The sequence below is a fragment of the Mesoplodon densirostris genome, chromosome 9, assembly GCF_025265405.1.
Source record: "Mesoplodon densirostris isolate mMesDen1 chromosome 9, mMesDen1 primary haplotype, whole genome shotgun sequence".
Classification (NCBI taxonomy): domain Eukaryota; kingdom Metazoa; phylum Chordata; class Mammalia; order Artiodactyla; family Ziphiidae; genus Mesoplodon; species Mesoplodon densirostris.
In genome coordinates this window covers 32,962,911-32,982,552 of record NC_082669.1, presented here as the reverse complement: position 1 = coordinate 32,982,552, position 19,642 = coordinate 32,962,911, and the positions used below count along the sequence as shown (strand labels likewise).

General features: G+C 35.9%; 1 protein-coding gene across 1 annotated transcript in view; it reads left to right on the top strand.

The window, feature by feature from the left end:
• PCLO (piccolo presynaptic cytomatrix protein) overlaps nt 1-19,642 on the top strand; it is a 387,939-nt gene that overhangs the window by 122,686 nt on the left and 245,611 nt on the right.

Here is a 19,642-nt window from a genome sequence, read left to right as displayed (position 1 = left end):
CAGGCTGCTGAGGGGAGATTACAGTTGCCTGTTTCTAATAGTGTGGTATGAACTAGATGTTTGGAACATGCCTGTGATGTATGTCTGAATTTCAATTGATCAGAGATTGCTAAATTGATACAGTGTAAGCTGTAGGTTCAATTTACAAAGGCTTTTCAAAGTATTTTCCTCACAATAGCTCTGTTAGAGTAGTTGCTCTTATCCCTGATTTATGAGGAAGTATGAACATTGCAGCCAGAGGAGCTAAGTGACTCCCCCAAGGTCATATAGCAAGTCAGAGCAGGGCTGGGAATGGCAATTCCCGCAGGGCAGTGTCTTCTGGAGCCATATGGGGGCCTGAGGAAAAAAAATTGGGCCTCTATCCACACTTACCTAAATATCTTCCAGTATTTTTGAACCAAATACTAAAAGCTCTACAAAGAAAGAAGTGAGTGTACATATAAAGCCCGGCACTGCCCAGTGGGTTTGCATGCCATTATGTTTTCATAAACTCAGCCTTTGCAGGGCCTGAAGGTAGACCTGAGGGGGCTCTTGCACCCCTGGAACCCTTGGGCTGATTGGAACCACTTCTCCCATTGTACAATAATCCAAGGTTGTAAAACCTTGCATTATTGTTTTTATATTTTATTGTCTTTAATGTTTTTATATTTTATTCATCCTGGAGTTTTGGGCACTAATTTTGATTTTTAAAAATATTATATGGCTACTGGGCTTTTCCAGTACTGCTGCCCCTTTAAATTTGCTCCAAATTGTGTTCTTCACTTACCTGATTCTAATCCCAGCCCTGCAGCAGCGTTCTTTCTGTTTGTCTTCTCTGCAGTGTAAATTGCACAAAAGCAAAAGGGCCAAAGAAATGGAGGTGGAATAAATCAAGGGCAAAAGACTGATTTACAGTTGTTTTTAGAAGACAGCTAACAGCCTGTAGACAGTTCTAGGTGGTCTCACTTGCCCACACCTTTGCTCATGCCATTTTATATGCCTGACATAGCTTTTTTCCTCTCCCTTTGAAGAAATCCTAGCATTTATTCAAAACCCAGATCAAAGGTACATCCTCTGTAGAGCTGTTTTCATATTCAGACAAGATTAATTAGTTGTAACTCTCTGCTACATACACAGATCCCTGTACAGGTCCCAACTGTTGGGCTTATCAAATTGTATTAGAGTTTTAAATGTCAGTCTCACTCCATCAATTGTGAGGCTCTTAAAGCTGAGCAGGAGCCCTTTCTTATCTGAGTCTGTATCATTAACACCTCACATAGTGACTGGCCCACAGCCAGTGGGCAATAATAAATGATCATGTAGTGACAGAATGGTTAAGATGAGTCAACTCTCAGGAATTACTCAACGGGTAGCTTTTCTATGTCCTTAGTTTGATAAGCATTCCAGAAAATAAAGTTTCCAGGAAGGCTTACTGAAATTTCAAGATTGGTAAACCATGGTACTTCCTAGGCACCATTGTTTCTCTATCAATGGCGTGAAGAAGTTAGAGTTATTCGTCTCACTCCCCACCTGTCCCACTCTGGCACAAGACATGGTGACTTCGTTTTTGACTGAACTGTTAAAGTTTGGTCCCAAACAGTATTAAGCTTTCCTTAATCACAGCACCCAGATACATCTTTTTTTTATTTTTTTCCAAGTGAAAACATTGTTGCTGTAACTTTAATCATTTATCTTGCTGCTCAGGGGCACAATCTTTCTGCTGAAGCATTTGGGAACTAAAATTAGTACTTTTATATAGTGATCAGTTTCAAATTCAAAGATATGCCCTATTATATGGTACTTTAACCCCCAGTTAGAATGTGGCTGGTGAATAGGCTATGTGAATAGGGTTTCAGGTGGGAGGGTGTGTGGTTAAATGGAGCAAACCAATAGAACATATTATTGAATTCTAAATGTGTTTTAACCACCTTTCCTTCTTGTTCATTTCAAATTGTTTCTGGATTGTCATGTTGTCAGTCATAATACTGTAAATAGCTCTATAATATTTTACATTTAAGAATATAACTTTTTGGGCTTCCCTGGTGGCGCAGTGGTTAAGAATCCACATGCCAATGCGGGGGACACGGGTTCAAGCCCTGGTCCGGGAAGATCCCACATGCTGCGGAGCAGCTAAGACTGTACGCCACGACTACTGAGACTGCTCTCTAGAGCCCGCGAGCCACAACTACTGAAGTCCACGCACCTAGAGCCCGTGCTCCGCAACAAGAGAAGCCACTGCAACGAGAAGCCCACACACCACAACGAAGAGCAGCCGCCGCTCGCTGCAACTAAAGAAAGCCCGTGCGCAGCAACAAAGACCCAACGCAGCCAAAAATAATAAATAAATAAAATAAATTTATTAAAAAAGAATAATTTTTTGATTTTGCTCTTGCAGCTATAATTTTTACATTATAATCTGCAAAATCAATACATGAATAGATTTAGAAATTATAAATTCACTTTGTTATATATTAAGATCAGCTTTTTATATACCATCAATTCATGTTTAAAAATTAACATGCTTTATGACAGTAAATTTTGCAGGTCAAAATAGCTAGTGTAACAGTTTTTGAAAAGTGTGATTTTGTGATTTGGTGTGTACATTTTACATGTGATATTTACTTCAAACCAAATAATAAAAAATAGGGTCATGTGTCTAAGGACACAGTCAGATCTCAAGTTAGCTTTCTAGTTTTCAGCATTTGTTCATAAAAGTTCTTGGGGAACAAATAAGAAATCTCGTTCTTAAAAATACCTTTGTGAAGCAATTAAACTCCAATAAAGATCTATTAAAAATATAGTTTAAAAATACCTTTATCTTACAAATAAGACAAGATGTGTAGCCATATATGCAGGCTTTTCAGTTTGTTCATGCCAGAGGCACTTGTGAGCTGTTGTGTTTCTTACATAAAGCAAATAAATGTGCTATAACCTTTTCCAATTTAAAGAATTTTTTTCTGTGCAGGCTTAAAAAAGACCTGCAGCTAAAGTAGTTTCTATGAGTCTAAAAAATGGGTATTTCTATTTCGAAAGAAAATATGGAATCTTATAATAACAAATATATGAAACATGAATGATTTGTTTTTATTCATTCAACAGATATATATTGTTTACCTGCTATATGTCTTTTACATATTTATGGAACACAGGATTTTCCACCGATATTGTTGATGATTCTGAAAACAATGCTATGGGCTTCCAGTAAAGACTCTTTGTTGGTCCTGAGCAATAAGATTGTAATATTTTTTTTACCTTTTATAACACTGCCATTATTTTCCAGCTACCTTTGAAGTCACTTTGCTTCTTGAGCTAAATCATTGCATATATGATTGACAATTATATACAGAATTTTTTAAATTTTAGTTTACATAAATTTCTCTTGCCGGAATGCTTACGGGTCCATATAAACAACTTTATACCATACACACTACAATTCCTTGTAGTCTTAAGAGATCCTTATAAATATATTTTATTCTTCGTATTTTGTGATTAAAGATTATAATTTTACCTTTTATATATAATACTATTTTAGGAAGACTAAAATATGTCAAAGCACTTACAGTGAAACATTCTAAAAATTGACACCTTATTCTTAATCATAATATATTTTACCTTGTTTTAAATGCATGCTAATCTTGTTCCAAATATGCCAAAATGTGTTTTTATTTCTATGGTATGGTAAGTATATAAGGAAATGCATGGGGAAGAGGGAAGGAAAGGAAGGGAGAGGCAAGCAAGGAGAGGAAAAGAGAGGGGGGTTATCTACTGAATTCATACGATATTATAGTGTGCTTGGCTTTTCCAGTATGTTTGCTCATTTCATTCTCAACATTGATTTAAGAAGTAGCTATTTTTATCTTTGCTAGATAGATGGAGAAACTGAGGGCCATAAACTTTACATAACTTGTCCAAGATCACATTGCCAGTGAATGTTGAATTCAGTTTAGATCTAGGACTCTCTGGCCAATGGTTTCTGGCTTTGTTAGCTCTTCTCAATGTCACAGTCAACATGACATTTGTTAGCAAATGTTATCCACTGGTAGCAAATTCTGCACCTCTATGAAAGGTGGGATGTAACAGAATGCAGCAACACACGAAACATGGATTTTTTAAAATGCTTACTTCTTTCAAAGAAATATTCACATAAACACTTAGGGATCAAACTGGATCTGAGAAATTAAAGGTCTTCTTTGGATGTGTGCCATTTATTTAATAATTTTAGTATGAAGGGCTATGCTACTGCTTTCCAGGTTGTGAATAATTAAATAGGATACATTACCAAATAATGATCTTATTTAAGAATGATCTTATTTAAAAGTTCTAATTCATCTAATGAAAAAGACTTGAAACTAGGACTATCATATTTCCCTTCCTCTTTTAGATTCTTTCTGTTTACTTCCTTTTTTTGAATTTTATTTTATTTTTTATACAGCAGATTCTTATTAGTCACCAATTTTATACACATCAGTGTATACATGTCAATCCCAATCGCCCAATTCATCACACCACCACCACCACCCCCCGCGGCTTTCTCCCTTTGGTGTCCATACGTTTGTTCTCTACATCTGTGTCTGAATTTCTGCCCTGCAAACCAGTTCATCTGTACCATTTTTCTAGGTTCCACATATATGCGTTAATATACGATATTTGTTCTTCTCTTTCTGACTTAACTTCACTCTGTATGACAGTCTCTAGATCCGTCCACGTCTCAACAAATGACCCAATATCGTTCCTTTAATGGCTGAGTAATATTCCATTGTATATATGTACCACATCTTCTTTATCCATTTGTCTGTCGATGGACATTTAGGTTTCTTCCATGACCTGGCTATTGTAAAGAGTGCTGCAATGAACATTGGGGTGCATGTGTCTTTTTGAATTATGGTTTTCTCTGTGTATATGCCCAGTAGTGGGATTGCTGGATATGGTAATTCTATTTTTAGTTTTTTAAGGAACCTCCATACTGTTCTCCATAGTGACTGTATCAATTTACATTCCCACCAACAGTGCAAGAGGGTTCCCTTTTCTCCACACCCTTTGTAGATTTTCTGATGGTGCCCATTCTAACTGGTGTGAGGTGGTACCTCATTGTAGTTTTGATTTGCATTTCTCTAATAATTAGTGATGTTGAGTAGCTTTTCATGTGCTCCTTGGCCATCTGTATGTCTTCTTTGGAGAAATGTCTATTTAGGTCTTCTGCCCATTTTTGGATTGGGTTTGTTTGTTTTTTTTTTTTTCTTTTTGCGGTATGTGGGCCTCTCACTGTTGTGGCCTCTCCCGTTGCGGAGCACAGGCTCCGGATGCGCAGGCCCAGCGGCCATGGCTCACGGGCCCAGCCGCTCCGCGGCATATGGGATCCTCCCAGACCGGGGCACGAACCCGTATCCCCTGCATCGGCAGGCGGACTCTTAACCACTGCGCCACCAGGGAGGCCCTGGGTTTGTTTTTTTTATATTGAGCTTCATGAGCTGTTTATATATTTTGGAGATTAATCCTTTGTCCATTGATTCATATGCAAATATTTTCTCCCATTCTGAGGGTTGTCTTTTCATCTTGTTTATGGTTTCCTTTGCTGTGCAAAAGCTTTGAAGTTTCATTAAGTCCCATTTGTTTATTTTTGTTTTTATTTCCATTACCCTAGGAGGTGGATCAGAAAAGATCTTGCTGTGATTTATGTCAAAGAGTGTTCTTCCTATGTTTTCCTCTAAGAGTTTTATAGTGTCCAACTTTACATTTAGGTCTCTAACCCATTTTGAGTTTATTTTTGTGTATGCTGTTGGGGAGTGTTGTAATTTCATTCTTTTACATGTAGCTGTCCAGTTTTCCCAGCACCACTTATCGAAGAGGCTGTCTTTTCTCCATTGTATATTCTTGCCTCCTTTGTCATAGATTAGTTGACTTTAGGTGTGTGGGTTTATCCCTGGGCTTTCCATCTTGTTCCATTGATCTATGTTTCTGTTTTTGTGCCAGTACCATATTGTCTTGATTACTGTAGCTTTGTAATATAGCCTGAAGTCAGGGAGTCTGATTACTCCAGCCCCCTTTTTGTCCCTCAAGACTGCTTTGGCTATTCGGGGTCTTTTGTATCTCCATACAAAATTTAAGATTTTTTGTTCTAGTTCCTTAAAAAATGTCATTGGTAATTTGATAGGGATTGCATGAATCTGTAGATTGCTTTGGCTACTAGTATAGTCATTTTTCACAATATTGATTCTTCCGATCCAAGAACACAGTATATCTCTCCATCTGTTGGTATCATCTTTAATTTCTTTCATCAGTGTCTTACAGTTTTCTGCATACAGGTCTTTTGTCTTCCTAGGTAGGTTTATTCCTAGGTATTTTATTCTTTTTGTTGCAATGGTAAATGGGAGTGTTTCCTTAATTTCTCTTTCAGATTTTTCATCATTAGTGTTTAGGAATCCAAGGGATTTCTGTGCATTAATTTTTTATCCTGCAACTTTACCAGATTCATTGATTAGCTCTAGTAGTTTTCTGGTGGTATTTTTAGGGTTCTCTAGGTATAGTATCATGTCATCTGCAAACAGTGACAGTTTTACTTCTTCTTTTCCAATTTGTATTTCTTTTTCTTCTCTGATTGCCATGGCTAGGACTTCCAAAACTATGTTGAATAATAGTGGTGAGAGTGGACATCCTTGTCTTGTTCCTGATCTTAGACGCAATGCTTTCAGTTTTTCACCATTGAGAATGATGTTTGCTGTGGGTTTATCGAATATGGCCTTTATTATGTTGAGGTCGGTCCCCTCTATGCCCACTTTCTGGAGAGTTTTTATCATAAGCGGGTGTTGAATTTTGTCAAAAGCTTTTTCTGCATCTATTGAGATGATCATATAGTTTTTCTTCTTCAGTTTGTTAATATGGTGTATCACATTGATTGATTTGCATATATTGAAGAATCCTTGCATCCCTGGGATAAATCCCAGTTGATCATGCTGTATGATCCTTTTAATGTGTTGTTGGATTCTGTTTGCTAGTATTTTGTTGAGGATTTTTGCATCTATATTCATCAGTGATATTGGTCTATAATTTTCTTTTTTTGTAGTATCTTTGTTTGGTTTTGGTGTCAGGGTGATGATGGCCTCAGAGAATGAGTTTGGGAGTGTTCCTTCCTCTGCAGTTTTTTGGAAGAGTTTGAAGAGGATGGGTGTTAGCTCTTCTCTAAATGTTTTATAGAATTTACCTGTGAAGCCATCTGGTCCTGGACTTTTGTTTGTTGAAAGATTTTTAATCACAGTTTCAATTTCATTACTTGTGATTGGTCTGTTCATATTTTCTATTTCTTCCTGGTTCAGTCTTAGAAGGTTATACCTTTCTAAGAATTTGTCCATTTCTTCCTGGTTGTCCATTTTATTGGCATACAGTTGCTTGTAGTAGTCTCTTAGGATGCTTTGTATTTCTGTGGTGTCTGTTGTAACTTCTCCTTTTTCATTTCAAATTTTATTGATTTGAGTTCTCTCCCTCTTTTTCTTGATGAGTGTGGCTAATGGTTTATCAATTTTGTGTATCTTCTCAAAGAACCAGCTTTTAGTTTAATTGATCTTTGCTATTGTTTTCTTTGTTTCTATTTCATTTATTTCTGCTCTGATCTGTATGATTTCTTTCCTTCTGCTAACTTTGGGGTTTGTTTGTTCTTTTTTCTCTAGTTCCTTTAGGTGTAACGTTAGATTGTTTATTTGAGATTTTTCTTGTTTCTTGAGGTAGGCTTGTATAGCTATAAACTTCCCTCTTAGTTCTGCTTTTGCTGAATCCCATGTTTTAGATCGTCGTGTTTTCATTGTCATTTGTTTCTAGGTATTTTTTGATTTCCTCTTCGATTTCTTCAGGGATCTCTTGGTTATTTAGTAACGTATTGTTTAGCCTCCATGTGTTTGTGTTTTTTACGTTTTTTTCCTTGTAAGTCATTTCTAATCTCATAGTGTTGTGGTCAGAAAAGATGCTTGATATGATTTCAGTTTTCTTAAATTTACTGAGGCTTGATTTGTGACCCAAGATGTGATCTGTCCTGGAGAACGTTACGTGTGCACTTGAGAAGAAAGTGTAATCTGCTGATTTGGGATGGAATGTCCTATAAATATCAATTAAATCTATCTGGTTTAATGTATCATTTAAAGCTTGTGTTTCCTTATTTATTTTCATTTTGGATGATCTTTCCATTGGTGTAAGTGAGGTGTTAATGTCCCCCACTATTATTGTGTTACTGTCAATTTCCTGTTTTATAGCTGTTAGCAGTTGCCTTATATATTGAGGTGCTCCTGTGTTGGGTGCATATATATTTATAATTGTTATATCTTCTTCTTGGATTGATCCCTTGATCATTATGTAGTGTCCTTCCTTGTCTCTTGTAACATTCTTTATTTTTAAGTCTATTTTATCTGATATGAGTATTGCTACTCCAGGTTTCTTTTGGTTTCCATTTGCATGGAATATGTTTTTCCATCCCCTCACTTTGAGTCTGTATGTGTCCCTAGGTCTGAAGTGGGTCTCTTGTAGACAACATATATATGGGTCTTGTTTTTGTATCCGTTCAGCCAAGGCAGTGTCTTTTGGTTGGAGCATTTAATCCATTCACGTTTAAGGTAATTATCGATATGTATGTTCCTATGTCCATTTTCTTAATTGTTTTGGGTTTGTTTTTGTAGGTCCTTTTCTTCTCTTGTGTTTCTCACTTAGAGAAATTTCTTTAACATTTGTTGTAGAGCTGTTTTTGTGGTGCTGAATTCTCTTAGCTTTTGCTTGTCTGTAAAGCTTTTGATTTCTCCATCGAATCCGAGTGAGGTCCTTGCAGGGTAGAGTAATCTTGGTTGTAGGTTCTTCCCTCTCATCACTTTTAAGTATATCATGCCACTCCCTTCTGGCTTGTAGAGTTTCTGCTAAGACAGCAGCTGTTAACCTTATGGGAGTTCCCTTGTATACTGTTTGTCATTTTTCCCTTGTTGCTTTCAATAATTTTTCTTTGTCTTTAATTTTTGCCAGTTTGATTACTGTGTGTCTTGGCGTGTTTCTCCTTGGGTTTATCTTGTATGGGACTTGTCTGGAGTTGGGTGGCTATTTTCTTTCCCATGTTAGGGAAGTTTTCGATTATAATCTATTCAAATATTTTCTCTGGTCCTTCCTCTCTCTCTTCTCCTTCTGGGACCCCTATAATGCAAACACTGTTGTGTTTAATGTTGTCCCAGAGGTCTCTTAGGCTGTCTTCATTTCTTTTCATTCTTTTTTCTTTATTCTGTCGTGTGGCAGTGAATTCCACCATTCTGTCTTCCAGGTCACTTATCTGTTCTTTTGCCTCAGTTATTCTGCTATTGATTCCTTCTAGTGTCGTTTTCATTTCAGTTATTGTGTTGTTCATCTCTGTTTGTTTGTTAATTCTTCTAAGTCTTTGTGAAACATTTCTTGCATTTTTTTTTTTTTTTTTTTTTTGCGGTACGCGGGCCTCTCACTGTTGTGGCCTCTCCCGTTGCGGAGCACAGGCTCGGACGCGCAGGCTCAGTGGCCACGGCTCACGGGCCCAGCCACTCCGTGGCATGTGGGATCTTCCCGGACCGGGGCACGAAACTGCATCCCCTGCATCAGCAGGTGGACTCTCAACCACTTCGCCACCAGGGAAGCCCCTTGCATATTTTTGAAATTTGCCTCCATTCTTTTTCCGAGGTCCTGGATCATCTTCATTATCATTATTCTGAATTCTTTTTCTGGAAGGTTGCCTATCTCCACTTCATTTAGTTGTTTTTCTGGGGTTTTATCTTGTTCCTTCATCTGGTACATAGCCCTCTGCCTTTTCATCTTGTCCATCTTTCTGTGAATATCTCTGTTTGCTTCTGAGAGCCACTCATCTCCTAAGCGTTTTTTAACTGATAGTGCCTTTGAAATGCTTTAAGAGTCATTCTCAAGTGCTTCCTTCCTCTGCCTCTTTTGAAATAAGATATTGCATCTTTCTGGTATTTAAGTGTCTTTTACTGATTCATCAGTTGTTTCCAAATCTGAATGGTTTTCTAGCCATAATATATTGTATAGAAATAGTGATTTGGGATATATGTAAGGAAAAACACCCTGCTTCTTAGAGATAGAGCGTAAAAAGGGCCACATAGTGCCTAGAGATTAGAAATTATTTTATACAGTAAAAATGAGACACTGGTTCTCCTACCTGATAGCTTTGTGTATTCCTGTAATTCATCCAGATTTTATGCCATCCTTTCTGTTAACTTCAAAGACTAACTAACAGCAGACACTTGCCCTTTGTTTGCACTCTTCTGGCAAAGCAAATCTGACTATTAAAAATGTGCCAACCAATGATATTCCATGTGTAGCTTTACATTAATTTGTTTTTCTCTTACAATCTCATCATCCTGTTAAACATTCATGATTGAAGACAGCTGATTACAATAGATTAATTGCAGTGTATGAAACTAAAACATAGATTTACATACTTTTGCACAAATAGGTTTAATTCGAAACAAAACTTAGGTCTTTATTTCTGCTCTTCTTCCTGCCTTACTCCACCCCTAAAAGATTTAAAATTCATTTGGGCTACTTAAGCTAAAATAACTACACTGTTAACAAGCTAAGCAAAACACACATATGTTGAGGGAACTGAAAATTCTTTAAGATTTTTTAACAATTCACACAATTTACATTGATACTTTCATTTATTCATTTACTCATTCATTCATTCATATATAAATACATTGATTTCAGGAATATTTATTGAAACTTTATTTCAATATTTATTGAAATTCCATAGTAGGTGTTGTAAAATACAAGTAAATTGGAACTCTCCCCTACCTTTGTGTGTGCCAGCCCTTTTCATTCCTTCCACCTCCTTTATTTTACCTTCCAAAGTTGTATTTTCTGCCTAACTCAAATTTTCAAAAAGGAGTTTCCCTCTAATATGTATTCTAATAGAATTGTAAAGAAAGTGAAGTTTAAAACATAGAATAGTTTTAAACTTGCCATCAGTTCTTTGAAGTTGTGGAATATTTCACTAAGTGCAATATTTCACTAAGTGCACTCCAGTTATCTCCTGGTGTACAGGCTTCCAAACTGAGTTTCAAAGACATTTTTATAATAATTAAAGCAAACAATAAAACACTAACTTAAACTATAGTTTAACTCCTCCCTAAAATGAAAGGGAAATTAATATTACTCTTAAAATATTCATTAATATTTAATATGTATATACTTGCAGAATGATTTGACCCCTACTTAAAATGGGGTTTATAATATTCTTAATATGCCCCATATTAGACACATTCTAAAACTAGGTAATTCTGTCACATGTATTACAGCTCAAATACCAAACACAAACTCTTTCAACAGAATATCACAGTTTAACATTTTTTATACCTATATTTTTTTCTGGTTATAGTAGAACAGTTTAGAAAATTTAGAAAATACATAAAATTATTTTACAAAACTAAACAAAAGCAGTGTATCATAACTGTTTCCCCTGATGATGAAACTAGTCTTAACATTACTTATTTTCTTTATTCCTCACATTTATTCTGATATTCTGTACAGATTAATTCTCTACACACATTTACAACTTTATATTTTATCTTTTTCACTTAACAGAGTTGTGTGGTAAACATTTTCTATGGCACCAAAAATACTTTATAAACATTTTGATGTTTGTTTTTACATAAATTTTATGTCAGTGTGTGACAGTTTGTGGAGTCCTTAGCTTGCTAACAATTTAGCTTTTTTATAAATAATACTGCTATAAACAATTTTATACATTTTGAGGTGTTTCATTAGGAAAGGTTCTTATAAATGGAGAGTAAATTCAATTCATTCATAATACAGCATCGCCATTTCAGAGTGCTTCTTTGCATTTATTTCTTAGCCTTTTGAAGTATGTTGTCAAGTATTTTTCCCCATGAAAATCTTATAGTTAATGTTACATCATAAGTCTTTATATATGGTATAATGTATTTTCCTGTCATCATATAGGAACTATAACTGAGTTCTTTACAGTTTGTTTTTTTTAATATCTCTTTTCTCTGAAAATGTAAAATTATTTTGTTTGTTTTTGTATTTAGTGATGCAAAAGAGCAATCTGATTTTGTGGCTGTAAATGTACTATGTATTTTATTAACTCCTCAAGAAAATGATGCTATAATAATAACTTTAAAATAAGAAATATAGGTATACCTCTTTGCATTGATTTTTCTTGGCATTCAGTGAACCCATCTGCATAATCTGGTCCTTTTTCTACTCTGGAAAGATATTGGGAAATGTGTCTGATTGTTACTCCTGTTCCAGTTATTCTAGTTTTATTCTCTAGAGTACTTAAAGTTCTTTCATTTCGTTTCTTTTCATTGTCTGTCTTCATTTTTCTTTCTTTTTCCGGTAAAGTTCTCCACATTTTTCTTAAGGTTTATACTGTTCTTTTCTAACATCAAAACAGAGTTTAATCCTGTGACTGTATTATTAATTTATTTCCATTCTTCCTTTCCTCACCCATTTCCACAACCTTATAGAAGTTATATTTTCATTTCTAATTCTCCCCCTCCTACTTTATGAAGAGCATTTTTAACATTGTATTAAAATGGCTAAATTGTTTTCTAATTATTTTTTCTGAGTCTTTATAAATTATTTTTAGAGATCTATTTTTCCTCCGAATCTTCAAATTTTCACCTTTCTTATTCTCCTTTAGCCCTTCATAGAGCCAAAGTTTCTTCCTAAAGGGAATACAGCATGTTTCCCTCTTTTTATCTACTTGAAGCCCACCTCCAGTGAGGACTACTTATTCCTAACATGGTTTATGCCATCAGGTAAAGCACCTGAATTATCTTGGACTCTGCTCTCTGTCCTAGGACTGCTGGTTGAATCCTTCCCACAGCCTGAAAGGAAAGTTGATTCAATTTCTCCCAGCTTCCCAGTATCTAGTGTACTTTTCAGCTAAGCTACTGCCCAGCCTTCATTCTTCTCACCCTGTATAACACTCAGAATCATTTTCTGAATGTTGTTTACCTTCTTGATGTCATACTTAACATTTTTCTACTCAGAATACTGCAGTGATTTCTCTCTTGTTTAAGAATGACTTCATGTACCTGATGTGCAGGACCCTGCATAAAGACATATTTCTCCAACGTCAACTCAATTCTACATTTCTACCCTCTCTCAACTCTATCAATTGTCCAAAAAATAACTTTCCTTTGAAGCGAACATCAAAAGACACATTCTGTAATGGCCCAGACTTCTATATTTGCTTCTTAGCATAAGCTTCCTAAATAAACAGAAGAAAATCATGACCATCATTTAAAACTATCAAAAAATAAGCAGCCCTCTTCATTCCTTCTGTTAAAACGTTTACACATGAACTGAGTTTTTCTTACAGCAATTGAAATCACGTGTTTAATTGCGCTTCCTTCAACATTGATTCTAATTTCAGGTCCCCATTTTCACACATATTTTTTTCCCTTTTTCCTCAACCTGTGTGTTTTAGTTTATTTTATTGTGACATTTCCAGATTTTGGCAGCAGTGCTAATTCTTAGTCAGTCCATCTGTTGTTGAGCCTCTGATGGTGGGTGTCCAACCTTGTGCCATGTCCTTTCTATACCAGGAACTCAGTGAGCTGGTGAGAAGAGAACCCCCTGCCTCCCGATGTTTGATGTTCTACCCAGGCTGTGCACTTTCGTGAAAACAAATTAGGAGCTGGTGCTTGGGTATTGCCAGTTTTCTGCATTATTTTAAGGAAATAGACATAAGAATGTGTGACATCTCAAAAAATAGAGTCTGTGATGAACAATTGTGTGAAGGAAAGGTTTTTTTAACCCTGGCTTTTGGCCATGCCAAGAAGCATATGTTCTTTAGGGTAAAATAAAAGAGTTATATTCTTGGATCTTTTTTAAGAACCTCTATTGTTGTGGGAGGAAAAACAAACTTTAAAAAAAAGGAACTACAGGGAAACACCCGGACCCTGTCCACCTGTGGATGGCTGCAAAAAAGAAGAAATTAACACATGCCCTCGCCAAGGCTGGCCATTCCAGGGCTTATTTGCAAAACTTTATGGCCTTTTTACTTTACTTCCTCATCTCCTCCCCCTCTCTGTGCTGTAAAAGAAACTGGCATCTGAACCCCGATAAGATGGTTTTTCGGAGATACTAGTCTGCCTTCTTATCGGTCTGCAGGCTTTTCGAATAAAGTCATATTCCTTGCCTCAAAAAAAAAAAAAAAAAGAAAAGGAACTAATTCATAATGTGGTAGAAGATTGTGATATATTTCAGTGTTAAAGAAATGGAAAGATAATGACTCTGCATCATTTAGTTAATTCAAAATGGTGCATATATGGGTAACATGTTATTTTTTATCTAGCCTGATTTTCACAATAAAAAATTGTAATGATAATTTGTTATAGATCATTGCCTATACCATCTGTTTATATCAGGAAGCAGTATCTTATATATGAATCTCAATATTTTTACTACTAAATCTGTTTATTTTAAAAATACAGTCTTATTTCAGAGATACAAAGTGTTATGTTTTATGTACATTTTATAGAAATAAACAAGAATGTGTGGAACTTTGGAGAGTATATGTGCAGATGAATGTATCAATAAAAAGAAACTCCTGTTGAGATCATTTTCCACATAGAAGGGGCTGAATGTTCACCCAAGAACATGATTTTTTTGTTGTTGTTGGCTGTACCGTGCAGCATGCGGGATCTTAGTTCCCGGTCCAGGGATTGAACTCATGCCCCTTGCAGTGGAAGCATGGAGTCTTAACCATTGGATTGCCAGGGAAGTCCCAAGAATGTGATTTTTTTTTTTTAATCTAGACCTAGCATTGAGAGCCCAGAAATTTAATCTTCACGGGGTCTAGAACTGGTAGGGGATTTAAGAGATACTGATTTATGCCCACCAAGCTCACAAAAATTTTAATGTTGATTAATAAAATACTGTGAGAAGCAGTAGAGTATAGTATTTAAGAAAGATCAAAGACTTAAGAGTCAGATTGCCTGGCTCTGAATCTCATCTCTGTGGCATACTGTGTGATCTCAAGCAATAACCATTACCCCTCTGTGCCTCAGTTTCCTTGTCTGCAAAATGAGGATAGTAGCTAGGCATAGCTCATAGGGTTGTGATGGTTTAAAGAGTTAATTCATGTAAAACATTTAGGAAGGTGTCTAGCATATAGTAATTGCTCAAAAAATGTTCCCTACTATAATTACTTACTGTGAGAAATGCTACTAAAAAGGAGCAGGACACTTGCATCCTTTTTCTGGCATTTTTCTCTTACTCTCATTTGGGAAGCTACCAGAGAAGGTCTAAGGCAATCCAACCTTTGCTGTTTTAAGCAACAGATTAGGACAGCAGAGATGTTAGTTGCAGGATTTGATCATCTAATGAATTTAGGAAGAGGTAGCCTGATACATCCACCTTCATAAATGGTGCAGTCTTGCCTCAGGGAACCAAAAAGTTGGTCCATCTGTGAATCAAGATTCTTCCCAGTTGGTGCTGAGATGAGTACTGTTAATTTTGAGCCTTTGCTATTCTTTTTTTCTATTTCCAGTGTTAAACAGCCATTCCCCTCCACTCCCTTGTGACTCACACATTCTTTTTATATTTATGTTACTTTCAGGAAATTTTGCTCAAAGAGCTTCACAAAGAAAATACTGTATTCATTGATCCATTATGTACTGATTTTATAGTTAAACCTCAGCAGGCAACTGTACTTATTTCCAATTTCTTCTTTCTTAATTGAAGTATAGTTGATGTGCAGTATTATGTAAGTGTACAATATACAGGTGTACAATATAGTGATTCACAGTTTTTGAAAGTTACATTCTATTTATAGCTATTAGATGCTATTTATAGCATTTATAGCTATTAGAGAATATTGGCTATATTCCCTGTGTTGTACAATATATCCATGTAGTTTATTTTATACATAATAGTTTGTACCTCTTAATCCCCTGCCCCTATGTTGCCCCTCCCCCCACCCTCTCCCCACTGGTAACCACTAGTTTGTTCTCAGTATCTGTGAGTCTGTTTCTTGTTTTGTTATATTCACTAGTTTGTTGTATTTTTAAGATTCCACATGCAGGTGATATCATGCAGTATTTGTCTTTCTCTGTCTGACTTACTTCACTTAGCATAGTGCCTTCCAAGTCCATCCATGTTGTTGCACATGGCAAAATTTCCTTCTGTTTGTGGCTGAGTAATATTCCATTATAGTAGTATAGTAATATTCTAGTATATATATTCCACAACTTCTTTATCCATTCATCTGTTGATAGACACGGGTTGCTTTCACATCTTGGCTCCAAGTTCTTGAGGGGAATTCATTTTTATCATCCCGCATTCTCTATTCAGTGCATATATAAATGCATAATTAATAATCATTCTTGTAAATTCCTAGCACCTCATAAATATTTCAGTTGGATTTGACAGTAGATCAAGCTAGATATTTAATTGAAGACCTTTCCAGGCATGACTTGACCTCTCATTTATATCACTCATTCTGACTTTTTTTTTTACTTGCTGACATCTGTTTCTTATGTGTCTCTTGCCTTCCTAGGAAGATAGTAAATTTTTTAAGAGACTGTTTAATACTAATGCCTTTCTTCACAGTGCCAAGCATAAAGCTGGACCCAGAATTGATGTTCAATAAGTATTTGGTTGTTTTCCATGAAACCATGTATTGTTTCCTCCTGCTTTGCAGGGGCTAGTGGTATAAAATGGTATATTAAGACTATCATAAGAATTGCTATGCGACAAAGGATACAGGAACAACAGCAATAAAACCCCTCACAGACTATGTGTAATAACATACTATGAATATCTAATATATATTTTAAAATAATTCTTTTATAGGAATTATTATCCTGATATTTCCAAAAACATTAAGTGCCTTGCAAATTTGTTTATTCACACCACTGTTCCATTTTAAATCCATTATAAGACTCTAGGAATATAGTCTCAGAAGTTTCATTTCCATCTATTGTTTCCTCATGTAGAAAGTTTGAAAAACTTTTTTTTTATTTGGATTGATTAGAACCCAGACAAAATATTAGGATCCCCTACTGTGAAATTTTCTGAGGCAGGGATTTGCCTTATTTAGACTGACATCTCTGGTATCAAGCTTCCAGCTTCTGTTCCAGGAAGCATCCATAAAAGTCATTTACCTAGTAGTAAATAGATGTACCTTGTGGTAGATACTGTGCAAGGCTTCTGTGCATGTACTTTTTTTTTTTTTTTTTTTTTTTTTTTGCTGTGTTGGGTCTTGTGCATGTACTTTTAATTTTTTCCTGATGACAACCATGAGAGAGCGATAGTCTAATCACTTTGAATGAAGAGCATCAGGCATATAGAGGTTAGAAGATTAAACTGCCTGTGATCACATAGAGAATACATTCCAGAGCAAATATTCTAACCTGAGTTTGTTGTTGTTTTAAACTTCAGTGCTTAAGTTTATCTTTGCCAATTTTCTTTTTTTTTTTTTTTTTTTTTTGCGGTACGCGGGCCTCTCACTGTTGTGGCCTCCCCCGTTGCGGAGCACAGGCTCCGGACGCGCAGGCTCCGGACGCGCAGGCTCAGCGGCCATGGCTCACGGGCCCAGCCGCTCCGCGGCACATGGGATCCTCCCAGACCGGGGCACGAACCCGCATCCCCTGCATCGGCAGGCGGACTCTCAACCACTTGCGCCACCAGGGAGGCCCAATCTTTGCCAATTTTCTTGTCTACTGGAATCAAATTTTCAGATATCTGATTTTTTACTTCTACTACATTGATTTAAAAGCATGAAATATCTACATTAATTGGTGAAGACTGGTGAAGATTGATTCTGTCTCTTCTGTTTAGGAATTCCATTTCTTTTAAGTTCTTTCTGAGATCATGAGTTTTCAGTGAGTCAAATCGAGAATTTGAAGTTACCTAACTAAAATTTCTAGAGCTGGTCGCTTTATTGAGCTGGAAATGTGTTCGAGATAATGTTAGGTGCTGATTTTTCAGGGCTAATGTTCGTTCAGGGCCAGTGTTTGGCCTAATTCTGAAATTAGCAAATGTTCCTGAATATTATAAGGAAAAGTCTTAAAAGGCTGAATTTTGGTAGAATCTGACTAGCTCATCCCTCTCAATTATCTATACCTGATATATCTATATCTGTTTATATCTGTCTTGCCTTTGATTAGGCCATTTTACGTCTTCACGGAGCTCTAAGTTGTTGAAACCTGATAGTAATATAAATAATTCCTAATTCCTGTCCATAGGAAAAAAAAAATTGTTTCCTGTCAGTTGATTTTCTCACTGTAAGTAATGATCAGCCGTTTTGTATCCACTTGTAAATTCATTTCAGTATTCTTATCTGACTGTAAATGTATGGTACTTTGAATTCTCTTTTGAACCAGTTTTAACATGTATTAATTACCTCATTCATTAAGAGCTAATTAAAATCTTTGATAAGTGTTCATTTTACGTCTGTATGAGAATAATTTTAGCGGCTCTTATTTTGAAAATTATCTTTTAACACTATCTTTTTCTGCTACATTTTCTTTCTGCCTCTAGTTCACCTTTAAGTGCCTAATGAAGTCTCTTAATCGTTGGAATCTAAGGTTAGGTATAAGTATCAAGCCAGTTCTCTCCCAACATTGTACTGAATTTCACATCTTTTGGTGATTACAACTATTAAGAGGGCTAATAAGCAACAGAGAGATCCAGGGATATGAGTGATTACTCAAGCGATGAAGACTTGTATGTTACCGAAGTTCCTTTATTCCCTCATACTCATATTTTAATATAAGATATATATACACTCATACACACATATATAGTGTATGTATATGACAAGTAATAATATTTTAAATGGTATGAGAGGGTTTTTTTCCCCCCCAAACTGGTTTATTATAAAGAGACAAGACAGTAAGTGAATGTTATCAAGGAGGAAGAGAAACCAGTTTCTAAAATTTGCCTCAGGATCACAGTATATCAGAAGCCATGTTGATTTCATGAGGCATCATCTGATAATATACAGTAGTATACCAAGGAGAATTTATTGTTAAATCCTGCAGTACTTCATGTATATACATACTGCCAAATTGGGAGGTAAAACGTATTATTTGTGTGTTGAGTTCTCAGTTTATATCAGACGCCTTCAGAAAATGTACTGTATTATCATCATAGAATATTTCATGTGTTACTAATTTTTATTCTCATTATAAATGGTATATTCATGTTTATTTGTATTTCCTATCTTTAAAATTTATACAAACTGAAGATGGAGGTATAAGAAGGCTGACTAGCAAGCTACAGTAGTAAAAGAAGGGAAGCATGGGATGAGGGATGAGCTTTGAACTCAGCTAATTTGAAACCCATCAGCCTTTCTCTGGTGGGGCAGCGTGGACAAGGGGACTTACCTTCTCTGCCTTGGCTCAACTCCAGTATGATCTTGTAAGTTATAAAATTCATTTTGGTGGGACGTTGAAAGAAAATATCCATAACTAAATAGATTTATTTTATTATATAAAACTAGAGTTTAACCTAGAGGTAGGATCTGGTGGCCAACAGGCCAGAACCAGTCAGCAGGGGTTTTTTCTTGAGTTGTGCTGTACTGGTCCCCATCGTGTTCTGCTTTGTTTTTAGAGTGGTTGTAATTATGAATACTTGAACCACAAGGAGTTTTATATGAAAATCAGGGTTTCTGGCTTCT